Below are 18,556 nucleotides of genomic sequence, written 5' to 3' on the forward strand. Positions count from 1 at the left end.
AATATGCCATAACAAATTTTAATTCATAATTGTTATTGAATAGCAAAGACAGATTTAATTATCTCCATTATTGACCTGTTATAGGCAAGTACTTTATGTTATAAATCCACACATTATTGCCAAACAGCAGGCTGAATGCATAAATTCTCTGCCAGTTCTCTCAGCAGATTCTTCATGACAGAAAACTTCTAAAGGAATAAAATATGTTTATCTTCCTCCAGTTCACCTAGCTGTAATGCAGACACAGATTTGTCAGAGTTGCAGGCCACAACAAAATAAAATTATTATTTGGGGATTCAAGAGAGATGAGTCAAAAACTGATATAATATATAAGCCTGATTAAAATTTCAATGGTGATAAAGGGGTTTTGATTGGTTGTGGTACTGGACACCAATTACACAGAAATCCTTCAGCAGATCTGCAATTCACACCCATCTGTTCCACAGTCATCTAAAGGAGTGATGACACTGTGTGAAAACAGGTAAAATGTGGGATTCTTTTTTTTTTTTTTTTTTTTTTCTGGAAGAAAGAAAAGGGAGATATAATAGCAATGATGACCTTGGCGCAGGACATTTCCTGGGGAATTGATGACCGCCGTGGACCATCAACTCTCCTAGCTAGTCATTAATCCCCAGAAAATGCCCTGTGTCTGCCTTGTTATTGCTTAATTCAATTATTTGTGGTTGTGGCATATATTCTGTGAATATTTTATTGCTCAATCTGCTCTGCGTCTTACCTCTGCTCCTCTTAAAGTCCATCTCGGTTGTGAGATCAGCTCAGCTCAAAAGCACCTCACATTTACCAGCAGAGACTATGCTTAGCACATTTCTTTGTGCCTGCTATTTCATTAAGGCATCATACCTTGAACGGAGTAATAAAAATTGTACTTTTCTATTTATCGTAACAGTTTCATAAATTGTAATGTAGGTGGAATCCAGTTTTATTTGGCATATACATGCGTATATACAATCACCATAACAAAACCAATTGATCCTGCTACTTGAAATGGCATCATTATGCTGATATTTCTAGGTTTGCTGGAATGGTAAGATGCTAAAATAAAGGTAAGAAATGGGATAGTTTGATTCCTTTTTGTTAGTTTGTGTTTTTCTTCCTGTCTTATATCCGACAGTTCTTGTTTCTAGCTCTGAGGATGCAGTAAAACAAAGCATTTAAACATCCGCCTCGTTGTTTCCTCTTCAATACTGCAGCTAAATGTTTATTCATGTCTTTATTTCTGGCATGGGACTGTTCTATGGGGAGCCAAAAAGATGAGGGAGCTAGATTTTAACCTGCAGGGAAAAAAATGGCTAGTTTTAACCCCTACAATCAATTTCATCAAGCTAGTTAAACTAGCTGGCTAGTTTTAAGCTCTGAAATCCATTTCACCAGTTTCTCCAACAGTTGTACCAGCACAATGGAGGGTCTTGTCTGGAGGCAGGAAGGAGTGGTGAGGAGTCAGGACGGCTTAGCCAGCCTGTCACAGAAAGAAATGCTCCTCTAATTGCAGTCTGAGAGTTTTATTCTCTTCTACACTAAAGGCCTTCACAGTGCTTTGACTGTGTGAAGGAGACATTAAACAAGTCTAAATACAATCTGTGTTTATGTTACTATTAAAAATGGAGCATTAAGACATTTCTGAAGGAGTTGAAAAGTATAGGTGTACAAATGGAAATTTTTACACGCCATCTGATCATTCAGTGACAGAGGTCCGTGGGATTAGATGGGATGTATGTGAGTGCTGAAAGAGTTGGCCAATGTTACTGTGAGAACACTGTGCCATCTTTTAAAGTTCATGGCAATCAAGCAAAGTTAATAAGAACTGAAATAAAGTTAATGGGCTCTGTAAGAAAGCTGACAAGTACAATAAAAATACTGACTTATTTGAGCCAGTCTAATGGAGGCACCAAAACGGTTTACAGATGGAGTAGATGACATCTTAGAAGGGTCTGAGAAAACTGGATTTAATCAGTCTGGAGAAGAGAAAGTTAAAGGGAGACTATCTCAGTTTGCAATGGAATTGATCAGCGCATGCATATAAGAGACAGAAAGTTCTCAGATGTTCACCATGACAGTCCAGAGGCCACAGATACAAGTTAAAACATGGGAAATTCTGGTTAGATATACAGAAAATTATTTGTTGTTGGGGGATTCAAATACTGGAGCATTCTCATCAGAGAAGTTGCAGTGTCTCCATCCTTGAGGGTCTTCAAGACATGATAGGATAAAACCTTGAACAACCTTTATCAAATTACACCTGCACTGCACCTTTATCAAATCACACCCAAGCAGGATATGAACTGTATAACCTCAAGTTGTTCCTCTTAACTTAAAGTACTCAATGAATCTATGATTCCACGCTACTTCAAATATATTTGAAGTAATGTGAACAACATTTCAAGCACAGGTACCTAAATGGTATGGATATAACTACATAACATCACTGGGACTAGTGTATTTCTTTCCCTTTGTTCACAAAAAGGCCGTCCCCAGGGAGAAAAATCTCAATTTATAACATTTCCATTAAGTGCCATGTTATCAACACTTTAACATTCATGTTAATTTTAATATCTTAAAGAAAGCTACCCTTGTCTATTTGGTAGTTAAACATATTGCCTATGGTTGTTTGGTATGTTGGCATGACATGTACTATAAGATTGATAAAGTAGTAATGTCTTATATTTGCACTTCTGCTATCCTCTTAGCCTCCAAAATCATGAGATCCGAAACAAGATTTTTGGAAATGCGATGGGAATTGGTTTTGACTTTTTTTCTTAGTATCATTTTCACACAATAGAAAGAACAGAAGTTATTTGCAAAGAAGTAACACTTTTACTTCAAGACTGAATAATCTTAGAGGACCAAGCTTCCTTGAGGTCCTTTGAAATAGTGCCTAGCCTAAATATTTTTTACATATTTTATTATTTTCTTGCTACAGGTAACCCTAGTGATGGTCTCCACCCCTGCCACGCAACCTTTCCTTTTCAGAAGAGTCAGTGAACTACCTGCAAGTCCCATCAGAAATTTTGCAAACCGTGTGCAGGTTTATAGATTCAACCCTTATATTTCTCATAATTTTATGAGTGATGGATTCAAGAATGATTGTCCCATTCCATTTGAGGCAACCAAACAGGCAAGCACCACAGGGAATTCAGTTTTGCATCAATGTCATTAAAGAGGCCAGGTATTTGAAGTATAGGATTGGAACTCAGAAGATTTATACTCTGGACCCAAATCTGCAACTTATTTGAGTGTATCTTCTTGCAACTCACTATGTATTACTCGGTTCCCTAGCTGAAAAAATAGGGGAAAAATGCATTGCTGATCCACTTTTAAGCTATGCACATTCTAGTAGTGATTTTTTTATCCATTTTTAAATGATTTTATTGTTTATAGACAACAAACAGGACAGATACACATATGAAGATATTTCTGTCAGAACCAGTTTGTGATTTTCCTTCTCAAAGTGTTTAAAAATAAATGTAAATGGCATGTGTAAGTCAATATTAAGTTTTAGACACAGACAGACATATGACTGCCTGTACACACACAAACGGAATAGTCCCTAAATTCTTAAATGCTGCACTCCTTTGATAGCATAACCATAGTTAATGTTGTGTCAGGGTTTCCACTATAAACCCTCTCTTTTATAACTAGGCAATAAAATTTTACCCCAGGCATGAAGTACCAGGTCTCAGCACACCGGCTGACATTTTTATATGTACACATTTTCACACACATAAAAAAAAAAAAAAAATAGTTTAGCTACTTTAATACATGCAAGTATAACTAATATAAAAAAAAAAGTTTAAGATACCTTTCAGTTGAAGATATATAATACACATACACACATATACACACATACATAGTGTAACTCCAGTTTGTCCTTGTTACTGAAAGGATGCTAGAGAAAGACAATATAGAATCTTCAACTAGAAAACATGCAATCATTACTTATATCTAAAGAAAAAAAAATGTGTATGACCAGCTATTAGATTGGAAGTTACTTTGTTTGAGTAAATATGAGCCCTCACACGTGGCTCTACCCCCCATGCCACCAGCATTCCCCTCACCCCTGACATGATACACTTCATTAAACACAGAAGCGCTTTTTTGCATTAGGTGGTTTAAAAGTGGAAAAGTAGGCTCCTTGCACTTCCTATGAGAAATGAACATCGACTTCCTCTGAAGAAAATGTAAGTGGATTTGCTTAATTGGACTTAGGGCACTGGAGCAATTAATAATAGATTGTGTCATAGTAAGGGCTTTGTTTATATTTAAAGCAATAAATTACAAGTATTAAGTTTATATTTATTCCAAGTTAAACTCATTTGTAATTGACATGTTACTTAGCCCAAGGCTTTTAAGATCTTTTAGTATAATTAAATTAATAGAGAATTATAGATGACTGCTTGATAAACAAACAGCATGGACTTTAATATGACAGATATGCAGAGAACAGGCCATGTAAGTAGATCATTATTATTGGTTTTACCTTCAGCAAAAATGCAACTGAAATAACAGCAAAGATTCAGTGCAAACAATGGTGAATGAAAAGATGGTTTCTAAAACATTTTCTTTTCTTTTTCTAAGTTGATGTTTAAGAAATATATTTATCGGTGTGAGGGAATATTAGTCAGTGAAGCAAGCTTTCCTATCCCACCATTCCATCATTGTCTTTCTTCTACTCTCATGCCAAATACTTTGCATTACATTTTTGAAAAGGTCACTCCATACAAGGAGTCACTAAGACTTTGGACAGTGGATTTTCAAAGGATCCTTCTAGTCCTTTGTCCCTCCCCCAATAAGCTTAAGCATACCATTCCCAACAGACTTTGTCGAAGCAATTAATGAAGCTGTCATGGAAAACAGTGATGAAGATCCCAGATATGCCTTGGCAACTTATTTCAACATCTAATAGTACTGAGATTTGATATCTAACTAAAAATGCTTGGTAAATAGAATCTATTTATTCCTGTTTACTGTCACCTTAGAAAAAACACACTTCTGTTTCTCTTCCAGCTGTCTTTTAAGGCCAGCATGAGTCAAACACTCTCCCTGTTCTTTTCTGTGCATGAAACACATTAAAGAGCAGAATTCTCAGCCTGTCTGCACAAGATCTGCTTTTGAGATCTCCGACTGTTCTCTTTTTTCTCCTGCAGAGTCTCCCACACTTCTGTCAAAATGCCCCACACAGGACTCCTCCTGAAATCTTACAAATACTGAGCAGAGCAGAAAGCTCTACTGTATGTTTGTTTGCTTTGCTCCTTTTAATCTTCCCAGGATAGTGCTTATCTTTTTCTCAACAGCATGACATTATTGACTTGTGTTCCACTTGTGATCCACTAATACCTTTAAATCCCTGTCTATTGGCCAGTTGCTCAACCAGTTTTTCTAGATCCTGAATTTGTTTGGCTGATTAGGCCGGTCTATCTGCACTGTTTGTGCCTCTTGAACTGCATTTTAGTTTTCTTCACACTATGCTTTCAATCTGTCAAGATCCTTTTGAAATGAAATCCCATCCATCAGTATAATGTGGTGCTTTCCATCTCAGCATCACCTACAGATTTAATTGCTACTCCCTTTCCATTATTCAGGTCATTAACAAAAAAAGAAAATAGTGCCAAATCCTGACTGTTATATGCAGAATCATAGTCAGTGCTTTCCAGTAAAAAAATACTACTTATCAAATATTTTCCTATTGGTTTTATACTATCCTAAATATATTTAATAAAAGATTGTTTTCTTATAAGCATATCCTAAGATATAGTATCACAGTTAAGATTTTACTAAGTCTAAAGTTAAGATACATGTGGTATTTTCTTCTATTCTGTCCTTATTATGCTTCTTTTTCATAGAATAAAATTACATATGCTTGACTCAATTCTTAGTTAAGTAACCTGTGCTGACTGCTACTCATCTCCTTGGTTTCTTGCAGGTAAACAGTTTCATTTGTTATTCTACTATGGAGTTTTTAAGTTGAACAGTCCATAACTCTCTACATTTCCCCCACCAATATTTTTAAGTTACGTACCAGGTCCCTTTTTCCTATTTTCCATACCGCATATGGCCTTACAATTTCTCAAAAATGAATGCAACAACCCTAAAAGAGATCTTTTGGATTCATTAAATAAATCCTGAGACATTTCGGGACCAAATTTTAATTTTATTTAAAACCAGTGTTATTCTCTGACCTGTTCCTTCTGTATGCCTTCACCTGCTGGGTTAATCAAATGACTCTTTTCAGTCCCATAACTGACCTCCTTCCCCTGTACTACCGTGGGCATTGCGGCCTTCCCTCAATTTCTCTCTGAAACCCATTAGAAGACCAGAAATCAATGGTCTTCAAAATCTTTCTGCTGTAAGTGGTGTTTATGCTGTCTGTTCACAGTGTTAGAATAGATTTGTTTTGGGATACTTTACCTTTTAAACTATTTGTCACAACATTCTGTAGATCAAAAGGTGTAATTTGCTAGCTTGTTAAATTCAGTGTTTGCCTTAAACATTTCCTCTAATCCATGACAAAGCAAGAAATTCACAAATCTTCCTGATAATGTCTTTCTGCCCAAGAGTTAAAAATATCTAATATTTTATCCTCTAGTTCCTAGTGAACCTTTCTTCATTCCAACTGGTCTTACTTTTTGCAAATCAAAGCTATCATATTTCATATTAATCAATTTCTTGTTTACCTAAATTCTGTTCTTGCATACCAGTGTGTCTATGTGTAATTGTATGGATATATAAATATATGTATATTTGTAAATCTATATCTAGTTTTACATAAATGTATTTACTAGCATATACATTTATATAAATTGTTCTGTAATCCTCTTTTTCTTTTCTAAACTCTCCTTTGTACAGCTTGTCCCATGTTAATAATTCTTTACTGTATCATTCTACTCTGGATGTCAGTTTAACTGTGCTGAGGTTTGTATTATTTGCTGCATGATATGAGTATATAATTTTCTGAACTAACCCCAGAGTTGAAGAAGTCTTCCTCTTTTCTGCTACTTGATGTCCCAAGTAATAATCATTCAAGGAACAGGAAATTACTTTCTGTGGTTTTCCTCTTTCTGTTTACCTAATTGATTCCAAATAACAGAAATTATATCATTTTACTATTTTTTATCAGCCTCATTTGTTTGTATCTATGCACTATGTCTTTTGTAGTCCTGTCTTTTTTTATTCAGTAGGTGGCTAATTGTATGCTTGTACTCAAAAAAATGTTTTGTGAGGATCTTCACTGGTCATATTTTTAAGTCAGACCTACTTAAATTTTATCAGTATTATTTTTATATATGTATATATAATTTATATTTAATGTTACATATTTTATTATAGACATCTGTGACTTAAAATGTTATTCCTATTTGATTTAGAACTAGGTATTTTTGTACCTTACTGATTTTTGTCACTGATATTTGTCATTGATGATAGTATATTAAGGTCTTCCATTCTCAGGTGTTATGGCACACTGAGTTTGAAATTTTGTGTATGAGAAAACTGACTTTTTATCTAAGGGTTTTTGATCAAGATTTTATATTGAAAGACTCTGAATGAGGAGACTACTTTAAATGCATGATCACTTTTTGTTTGAATTTTACTGGAGTGAAAGGAAGTGCAATATTGGAGTTACAATCTTCTTAACTTACTGTGAGAAGATGCTAATCACACAGGTAAAATTTCTAGACTCTACCACTAAAAAATAATAGAATATATTTTTATGTTTCTAATTTAATGTGTAGCTGCAATCATAAAATTCTCTTACGAGATTAACAATGCTGAAAACAAAATGTGACATTTTGTTTTCTTTAGTTATGAAGCTTTACAAGGAAAAGTGAAGAAAAAAAGACTTGGAAGTAAAGAGAGTCATCCTTGTAGATTTATCAGTTCCACTGATCATGTTGCATATCCATGTGCACTTTTAATTTTCTTATGCATCAGAGCTTTCCTGCACATGAGGGTCTCTAAATAAGAGAATATGCACCCCCCTCTGGGATACACTTCCAGCATTCCAGCACAGATTGTTGTCACATTAAATAACTTCTTATAGTGAAATTCACAATGAAATTACAAATGAAATTAATTACTTCATGTGTGCCATAGACACCAGTATTAAGTAAATACATTCAGAATAAAAAGAAATTTAACTTTTTTAAAAGGCAGATTCAATAATAGGAAGTTGCTTTTGTCATGTGCTCAGAAACAGAGTAGGTATTTTCACTTGCTCACTCCCAGAATTTTAGAATTGCTTTATCTGCCATGCTTAAGTCACATTACTGAAATATACGCCAGACAATCCTTTGCTTTCAGATCAAGAGAGTTGATAACTGATATGAGCATTGGTCTAGAGGGTTTTTTTTTTTTTTCATCATCACCTCTTTAAAGACAAGCACTAATTCCCCAGTATTTAATTTTCCAAACAGCCATACTATACATTGTTGGGCTAGCTAGCAATTCCCATCTCTTTTAGGCAGCTAAATCATTAGCTTTGACTGGTATCTCTCACTGATACATGCTTAAAAACACCCTGTGGCTAATTTGGTTGCTAAATATGCATTTAGTGCTTGATTTTGGTCTCTCAAGTTTAAAAACTGTAATCTAAATTACTTTCCTAATCTGATCTTCTGATAACTGTTATCTTCTGGTTTGCTAGAATTAGACTAGGAAGGAAAAAACCTCTCAGATATTGCTATATGATAAATACTGACCTGTCATGACTCTCTAATTGTTACTGGCATCTTTGTTTAAACCAGGCCAATAACTGAAACTAGATTCTGGGGAAAATTCTGGTGTCTTGGAAGATAATGAAAGTTTTGCCCCTTTTTTCATCTTGTGGATAACAACAGCTCCTACCGACTCTCTGAAATGGATTTGTAGACATAGCTGTCTCCTTCAAAAAATGGCCAAGAGCATACACTGTGTCTTCATGATCATCGTGATCTTGTGTGAAGCCAGGTTCTGACAGGCTGACATGCAGAGCATGGACTAAATTTTTTTAAATGTCATTAACAGCATCAGGAGTGTCATCTTTTTACTATGTTGGAGTAACCTGAGAAATGCTGCATAACTTGCTTTAAGACCTATGACTTAAAGAGCTGGTCATCATCCCTACTCAGCTTGATTCTCACTAAAATATCTATACAACTCTGATACAAGCAAGATGGCAGAAATGCCTCGGCTGTGAAGTTGCACATCACTGTGTCCAAATGGAAAGATTTACATTCATGCAAAATCCCAGTAAGTAAAACATTGCAGGATTACTGTAGACCACAGAACTTAAGTAATAAACTCTCATTCTTCCACTGAAATGCTGCTATATTCAATTTTTACTAATATTTTCTCACTAGTGTTTTTAATGGAAAATTATTTTTAAAGGAAAGCAGAACAAGATGATTTTTCAAAGTATTGCCAGTGTGCTTCTGACTCCATCTTGCAGTAATTCAATTTTCTAAATAATTCCAGTTGTACTTTTTGGAGCAAATCCCTACAGAGAACAATGGGGTTGATTGTTTTGTTGACTGCAATTGTTTTATATGTGGGTTGTTTCTCAAACCTCACTTTTGGGCAGGATAAGGAGTGGTTCAGAGAAGCCCCTCTAATGAATGGGTAACAGATGACTGTAAACCACAGGTATTAGACCTTTTCAGCATGGAGCTTTACTGACTCAAAATGTTAAATAGAGACAGAAGAAAAACTGTGAACATATCCTAAAAGCTCAGTGAATTAATTGTCTCAAATTAGGTAATTTGTGGCCAACCTCAGTTTGGATTTTTAACATATTTGGAAATGTGGGTGAGTTTGTAATGCACAAATAACCAAACAATCTAATACCAAAGGTACTCGTTGCAAAAGATATAATTGGCTGTGGAGCTTTTCAATAGCACAGTCTTAGGATATACAGTGATGATTGCATAATTTTCAGATTTTTAACAATCTCTCCATATAGCAAAAGGTACTTGGTAAAAAATTCAAAATAATTAAAATAAGGAGGAACACATTGCAGCAAAAGAGTTGCCATAAATATATTTGTTCCCATTTACAGCTGTGTTCAACTGATCCTTTTTGCTTGATTTTCATGCAGCATCTCCTGACTGCTAGAACAATTCCTCACATGCTAAAGTATTTAATAAATTTCATGCAGTTCAGCATGATCACAGAAGACCTAATCCCAATATAGTTCTAAGAAATAAGGTTTCTCCTCTAGCAAAGTCTTCTTCATGCAAAATAAAATATAAATCTTTATAGTCACTGCTACTGACTGACAATTTTAGTGGAAATCAAATCATGTAGCAAAACATCCCTGAGTTGCTACTCACACTTTAGTACTTTGTTGACAACTTAAAATTAGCTAATTAGCTAGTTTCTACTGTGAGATCTTAGTTCCCTGGGAAACGTATATTTCTTTCTTCTTAAGTCAAAGGAAAATCTCAGATTAAAATATCTCAGATATTTGTCCCATTCTGTGCTTGTGGGTAGAGGCAAGACATCAGCTAGAAGATCCACACAGTACATTATGCTTTACCTGTCTTTCAGTCCTCAAAAACCGCATAGAACTATCAATCCATAAAAATGTAATGTCTTTTTTAGCGCATCTGTATGTGCAAAATTACTTATTTTCTTTTTTTATGCATTAAGTTCAGGAAATATTGAAATGAAGAATCACCTCAAAAATCAAGATAATTTCTTTTACAAATGTTGAAACACAATGTGGTATTTCACATTCTTTTCTTTCCTCTAAAACTCCAGTTTTCATCAAATAAAGAACGAGCCAAAGAAACCTTTCTCAGTATCTAAAATTTGTGTCAATCACAGAAGTCTTTCCTATGATTCTTTGCATGGAAGTACATCCTATCCCCTCCTAGCTGATTAATGACTAAAATGTTCAAACATCTTAAGGAATTTGGACACCTGATCTCCAGTTATTTTAAGTCAATTGATATGTCCATGAGGGAACTTTTCGTTCCCTACGTGGCCATAACTTACACATGATCCTTTCCATGTTTTTCTTGATTTCTTTTCCCTGTGAAAACAGAAAGACTAATACCTGGAAAAACAGCAGGATTTGTGGTGCATTGTTTGAAAGGCTGGCAAGTCTCTCTTTTCTGCTTTTCTCTGTTACTGGCTGATAATTGGTCACTGACATTTTCTGTCCCAGTCTCCATTCATCCAGCTATTCTCATGCCCACTTCCCCTGGACTCTGAAGTGCACTGTAGTATCTGCAGATGGGCTTTACTGTTTGTTCATCTAAAGAACTCCCCTAATATGCTTTACTGCAGATGGCAGAGTCACTGATTTTTCAGACCTGGACTTTGTTTTTCATCTTCTGTATTCACTTGTTGTTTCAGTATATCAGTGGTGAACTTCCTGGACTCATGGTGTTATGGCTGCTATTGTATCAAGTGGACCTGTTTCTCCCATTCCAGAAGGACATGGAATGGGAGATTAGCTCCATTGATTAGATGGAGTCTTGAATTCACTTTAGTAACACAATCCTGTCTCCTCTGATGCAGTTTCAACGTTTTTGTATAGAAAGGATATGAAGGCATCTCTTTGCTCTGGTTGATGAATACCTGGCAGGATGACCAAGCGGCACTGAGAGCTGTGTGTACCATTTTGACTCACACATCAACATTTTTCATCCTGCTCTTGAGTGGCTTTTGAACATTAACATTAGAGCAGTAGCCAATGTTAGAACTTGAATTTCAAAGCAAATTAAAATGACCATCATTTGTTGGATATTGACGTGTCAGTTTTTTCCTTGGGAATTAGAGAAGCTCAAGATTTCCAGCATAAGCTTGACTTGTGAATCACAAGCCAAGTAGTGTCATAGAAAATTCACATTTTGCTGTGCATAGCCACAATTCCTTGGCTGCAGTTGCAGCCATTCTCGTCATGAGGTAACCATAGGAAGTACAACACCCTTGCCATCAGGGGTGAGTCTGCACAAGCAGATTGGGGAAGAGAGCACCATGAGGAGCAATCCTGTAGGTCTCTGACTGGCAGCAGAACTCAATATTTGCCTCCTATTTGAGCCGATGCTCAGCTGGCCACTGCAGAGGTAAGGCATTTGGATGTCTGTGTGTCTGTCATTCCATCTGTGTTGCCTTGTGTTCTTATATGTAGGGATAGTATCCTAATTCTTGTCCTCTTGTTTTTAATTCCATTCCTCCCTTCTGTCTCTTCCTCTGTACCTTACATCTCCATACAGCCATACAGACTCTTGTCTTACACGAATAATATTACCTTATTATTACCTTAAAATTATTTCCATTTGGAATTAATGTCATTAACTCTTACATCCTGTGATTTGCAATGAAATAGTGCTCTAACTCATGAATCTTTAAACAAAAGAGACATCAATGCTGTGCAGAGGACTGCAGAAGCAGAAATAGAAGCTCCCCATCCTAAATCTTAATTAAAAATTTTATTTGTACAATGCAAAGTAATATTTCAGTAGTCCTCTATTTATTCAGCATCTCTTTATACAGGTTTTCACAGCAAATTAATTTGTATAACACAGGAGGATTTTGCTACAATTGTGACTGGACTAATGTCATTTTGGATAATCTTCATAATGTCTAAAACTTCAATCTCTCCCTGAAGAACAGAAGCAGCGGGAAAAAAGAGAAACTTCCTTTCCCTGTGGCTTATGTAGCTACTTACACTGGTTGTATTAAGCACTACAAATAATTTATTTGGTGAAATTAGCCCTTTCTGTTTAAGAGATCAGAAACCAAAACTTTTATGTCTATGGCCTTGTGATTAGGACATTTTCCCAAAAGAGAAGGACAGGATAAAAAGGTGCAAAGAGGGGTAAAAATGAGCACTGCACCATTTGGCAAAGCATTTGACAGAGAAAGTACTGTAAACAGATGTTACAGTCTGGATCTGTTACATATCAAGTAGTTCATAGAGTCTGCATTTGCACTAAACTCGTTTGATGGCTTAAGGAACACATTGTGTTCACTAATTAGGTAATGCAACCTTTACCAATTAATTCCACTTTCAGCTGAATTGAATAATTGCTGTCAAAAGGAGCTTGACCAACATTTTAAAACCGGTCAGCTATACTGTGTCTGAGGCCTGTAGGAAGGTTTCAGCAGTTTTTTGGTTTATTAGCAGCAGATATCTGGCTGGAAGAAGTATCAATTTCATGGTTTGTCCTGCTTTGAGCATAAGGTTGGATTAGGATCCTCAAAAGGTTCCTTCCAGTCTGAATTATCCTATGATACCATGAGCTGGTAGAAGAATATTATTCTATTAAAGTTACCATAGAATATGCTAACAATCTGTTTTCATATAAAAATATATATTAGCAGTTGCTATCCTATCTTAATGCTCTTCTGACTGCTCACATATTTTGCAGCATTCATTAAAAATAGCGAAGAAAATTGAACCCTTGTTCAGAAGACTTATTTGCCTTTAAGTATCCTTATCCATACTGAGAATTTGTTAGAGGCCTACAACAAGGTCTAAAAATAATTATATCAATCCTGTAGTTTTAAAAAGTAGTCTGTTTATTGGCTGAGGATTTAAATAGCTTTTTAGGATATCAAGATTTTTAGAGACTAGAAATAACCCTCTGCACCCAAACACTGCAGGTATCATTTATTTTTACATATAATTGAGGTCCTCATGAGAAGAGTTCTGCCTACTGGGAACTTCTCAGTTTCTCTGAGACTGGTGACTAAACAAGACTTTTACTGAAAATTAAGTCTGTATCTTAAAGCATCTTTTAGAAATCCTTTCAACATTGGGCTCTCCTACCTATCTATTACTGATTACTTGGTTTAAGAAATTTTTGTCTTTGAGAGGGAAGACAGATACTTTTTAGTAAGAGAGTTCCAAAGCACTGCAGTTCTTTTGAAGACCACAAAGCTAGGTTGGTTTTTTTTTCTTTTCTTTTCTTTTTACTTTCCAATCTAAAAAAGCTATTTGTCTTTTCCTTTTCTCACCTGGTTCATCTTTTCTGCAGTAGCTGCAGTGACTGGGCTGAAGTTACAAAAATTTAGCTAATAGAGTTCAACAAGTTTATGGTGTTAACAACAGGAAACCACCGCACTAATCTGCAGATTGCCTGCCTTCACATACAGGGCTATTCATGGATTCATACTGCTGGTTTCCTGCATTTCAGAACTTCCATTGTTTTATATGGGAGCTTGGAGGCTGGTTTAATTAAAGTGATCTGAATAGAAGTACAGTATGCCAGATGTACATTATAAATATGAGCAGGTTATGTAATGGTAAACCATCAGGAAATATATGGGAATGGTTTGTGATAACTCATTGTTAACTAAATATAAATCCTAATTTATTTCACTGTTTTAAACTTGCTACTTTTTTTTTTTTTTAACTAGCACAAATGAACTTTCTTTGTATTTTTACTCTTTCCTATTTTTACTACAGCTATCCCTTGGGTAAAGTCTGCTTCAAATTAGTTCATTCTGGTGAACAGGTACTATTCAGTGTGAATAGGAATTGTAGCATTTAGGCTGGATCCACATAAATACTAAGACAGGGTATTCTGTTGTTACTTCTGCCCACAACATAGGTATTTTAAAGCTGTGATTCAGCTGCCATCTAATTGGCATAAAGACAGAGAGGAAATTCATTCAAAATTTATATTTTCTGAATCTTCAAAGAATATACCCTTTCTTCAAAATATCTAGTTTTCATTATGTTGAACTCTTCAACTCTGTTGTTCCATGATTCACCAATTAAGTATTGCCTCTCCTAATTTACCTCTGTGGCCAAATCTACGAAGCATTTTCAGTGCTCTCTTGAAAGAAGAGGCAAAGATAATGAAGTTCTCATTCTTACCTCTTTTTATCACCTTCTTTTATTGCTGAAGCCCCATACATACTCCATTGCAGTTCCTTCTCACTTTCCCTCACTGAAATTCACTGAAACAGGGTGTGTGGAAGCCCCCACACCTTGCATTTGGAAGAAGACTGCCTCTTCATGACACAGCCAAAAGGCTTTTTGTGCAGCCCTGGTTCAGGACATATAGCATCAGCTTTCACTGGGGTTAAAAGGTAGAATGAAGTGTATACTCTTCAACTGCTTGCATACAACATACTAACACACAAACAAAACTCAACCCAGAGAGCCAGTTACCACATAAGTCATGGTAAGAGATGTTTCACATATGACTTACTTTTTTATTTTGAAAGCCCAAGAGAAACTCATTAAATAGTCAACCATTTTCAGAACTATGCTAGTTCCTACATTATTGTACTTTTTGCATTTTCTTTTAGACTATTTGTGCTACTTGACTAGCATGAAGGTTTTAAATGTTGAATTAACTTTTTATAAGCAACATTTTGTATCCAAAAGGAAATATTTCTGACAAGAGACATGGTCCTATATATTCGTGCAGTGCTTTTCCTGTCTTTTGACTAATTAACAATTTCACCTGATAGGCATTTTCAAAGCTGAGTGGGCAGGAGGTGTAGAGCAGACAAATCCCACTGTTTGCTAATTAATTTCTCTCTTCTTAAGATCACTAACAGAAAAATCAATGGTCATTTAGCAAATGTTCTTTGTAACCTGCAGTGGTTTAGTATTATTTGAAAGATTACCCAAATGCTATTCTCTAAGAGGAAAAAATATCAAAAAGTCACCTCAAGCAGAATAAAAGTAAAGAATAAAACAAATAAAATAAAGAATAGCAAACAAATAAAGAACAAAACAAATATTTCTCCAAGTGTGGAATTTTCTTTCTGAAGAATTTACACTTCACAGCAAATATGCACCCTAGACTCCTTCAGAAAGGTCCCTAATAAATTCCTCCCTTTCAAGGAGTTCCTGCACTAGACAGAACATCTCAGAGAGTGGAAGTGAGGCACAATTCCTTTAACTTCATCACTACAACTTACCTTGTGATTCCATTTGTTGTAGTGGGCGAAACTGGAATAAACCAAAGTAATATATCAGACCTCTCTTGTCCGAATTGTATTTCTAAATCCACAACCGGACTGGAAGGAACTCAAAGTATGAGCCAATAGATGTGTTTGGGCAGTGATTTTCAACTTTCAGGTGACTCTCTGTATCATCACACATGTGGTACTGTTTATTGCAAGATATTTTGATGAATGATTTTGAATTTTTTTCATTAGTTTTGAAAAACCATTTAGGACTTCTGAAATTAGCCATAAAGCCTTACACTTATTTGCACATGGCCTTCTAATATTCCATATAGCCAAATTTTGTAGAAACCTCAAAATATCACTATGTCCTTTTCACTTCTCTGAATCATTTCAGTTGCAAGAAAAGAATTGTCCCCATCCCATTGATATCTTCTTGATATCTTCTAGATACAATTCAATTTCTATTATATTAAAGACTTCAATAAGGCATTGCTGTTCTTTTTGATTCCTCACATGGCAAAAAGGGGGGAAAAGCAGAATTTGGCATTAAAAAAGCTATAAATGTGTTGTTTTGCATAAATACAACTGTCATTTCTCCAAGCAGCTGTGAGGTGAGTTTGAGTAGCTCTGTCAAAACAGCTATGGCTGCCAAATTCTACAGGTCTTGACAAATGGAGAATGATGGTGAAGCCAGTCAGAGGACAGGCCATTTCAGCACATTTCTGCTGCACCCTGGAACCTCTGCCCATGCTGATAAGAACCTTGCACCACCAGTCTTTCCCAGCTTGATCTAACTTGAAAAATCTGCAGGTAGCACAGTGGTGTTCTGCCCACATCCGTGATTTTATTTAGACAACTTGAACAGATTTAAGTACAGCCACCTCCAAAAGTTGCTGGGATGTGCATGTTGCAGTCACCAGCTCTGGGCTCACAGTGATTTTTCAGAGCTCTCTGGGAAATCATGGATGCATTGAAAGTCCTCTGGCAGCCCTCAGTGGTTTAGCCTCGCTTGCTCAAAAAGCTTTTGGTGCCTGGCACTCAGTGAATATGCAGGATGTGGCAGAGCAGGAACCTGATCATGTTTATGAGGCAGGAGAAGCACATCCTGTTTTGTTGATATATTTACTATTATTTTGCATTTGGTCTTAATGTGTAGCAACATATTGAAAACAAATCAGAGACTATAACTGATCCCTGAAACAGGACACATGGGTGGTTCTCAGTAGGAGTCCTTTGGGTGCTTTATGGATATGCACCTTCCCAGGCAGTCTGTAAAGGCAGCATCTGTCCCAAACCTGCCAAACTCATTCATGTCTTAGCTTAAATATTCTGCACATTACTCCCTGATTTCCTTCTGGCTGGCAAGAAAGGGGGAAGTGAGGGAAGAGGAGAAGCAAGGAAGTATTATCTAGAAACTGGGAATTGCCTCCTAGGTCCTAGAAATAACATGCAAGAGTGTTATGGTCATGCATGATCATGTAAGATTCTTGTCTTGAAAACCATAAAAAAGGTCAGCTACTTCTAAAGTTTTCTTTGGTTTTTTGTTTTTTAATTAGTGGGATTTGTACTAAACACTTCTTCTGCAAACAGCAAGAGAAAGCAGAGTCCTAGAGCTGCTGAAAACTCATGCTGCAATCAATCATCAGAAATGGTGGAGTCCCTGAATTCAAAGTTCATTCACTCTGTTTCAGAGGAGAGACTTGAATTTCCATCCCAGGGGACTACAGCAGATAGTATTCCCTGCCTCACTGGGACCTCTGCCATGTTACATCAGCATTTCTAATTCACTGAGATCAAAAGAAAGCTGTTGACTACACAGCCTTGTAAATTTGATCACTTATCTGGAATGAGACACACTTAGGCATTGAATCCTTGCTTTCCAGACACTCATTGGAACTGAGTCTACAATTTCTGCAGAAGACCCTAAATCTTGGGGTCCCAAAGGATTTATCTGATGATTCATAGTCAAATCTTTGCTCCTATCATTGCAGTCTATGGTGGTGCATAGGCCTCATTTGGTGCTAGCATACAATTTATTTAGGAAATGAAAAAACAGGAGATACATAGCCAAAAGCTTTGTCTTTCAAATACTTGTACCGGTCCTTTCTAGTAGTAGAGATAGGATAGGAGGAAATGGCTTCAAATTGCCCCAGGGGATGTTTAGATTCGATACTAGGAAAAAAATTAGTCACTGGAAATGTTATCAAGCATAAGAATGGGGTGTCCAGTGAAGTGGTTGTTACCATCCCAGAAGGCATTTAAACATGTAGACGTAGCACTTATGGACCCAGCAGTGTTAAGCTAACAGCTGGATTCCATGGCCTTCAGGGCCTTTTCCGACCTCAATCAATCTATGATTGTATTTTGTACTTAAAGAGCCTGGTGTTCAAGGTTCTACAAATTTTTGGAGAAATTTGCACTAGAAGCATTCTTATTTAACAGAAAAAACACCCCAAAATGAAGAAAGTAACACCCAGCACTGCCTAATAATAATATTTGCTGTCTCATGCCTTACCTACAGCCCAAATACACAATTCTCACAGATGGAGGGCAGCCTATGAATGGTTCCCAGAGAGGATGATTAGTGTTAAATGTATATATCCAAAATACACTTGCTTTGGTTTCCTAAGAAAACTCAGTAAGACCACACTCTTATCACACATGTCATCATTTGAAATTGACA

The sequence above is a fragment of the Vidua macroura genome, chromosome 1 (genome assembly GCF_024509145.1).
Source record: "Vidua macroura isolate BioBank_ID:100142 chromosome 1, ASM2450914v1, whole genome shotgun sequence".
In the NCBI taxonomy this organism is placed as follows: domain Eukaryota; kingdom Metazoa; phylum Chordata; class Aves; order Passeriformes; family Viduidae; genus Vidua; species Vidua macroura.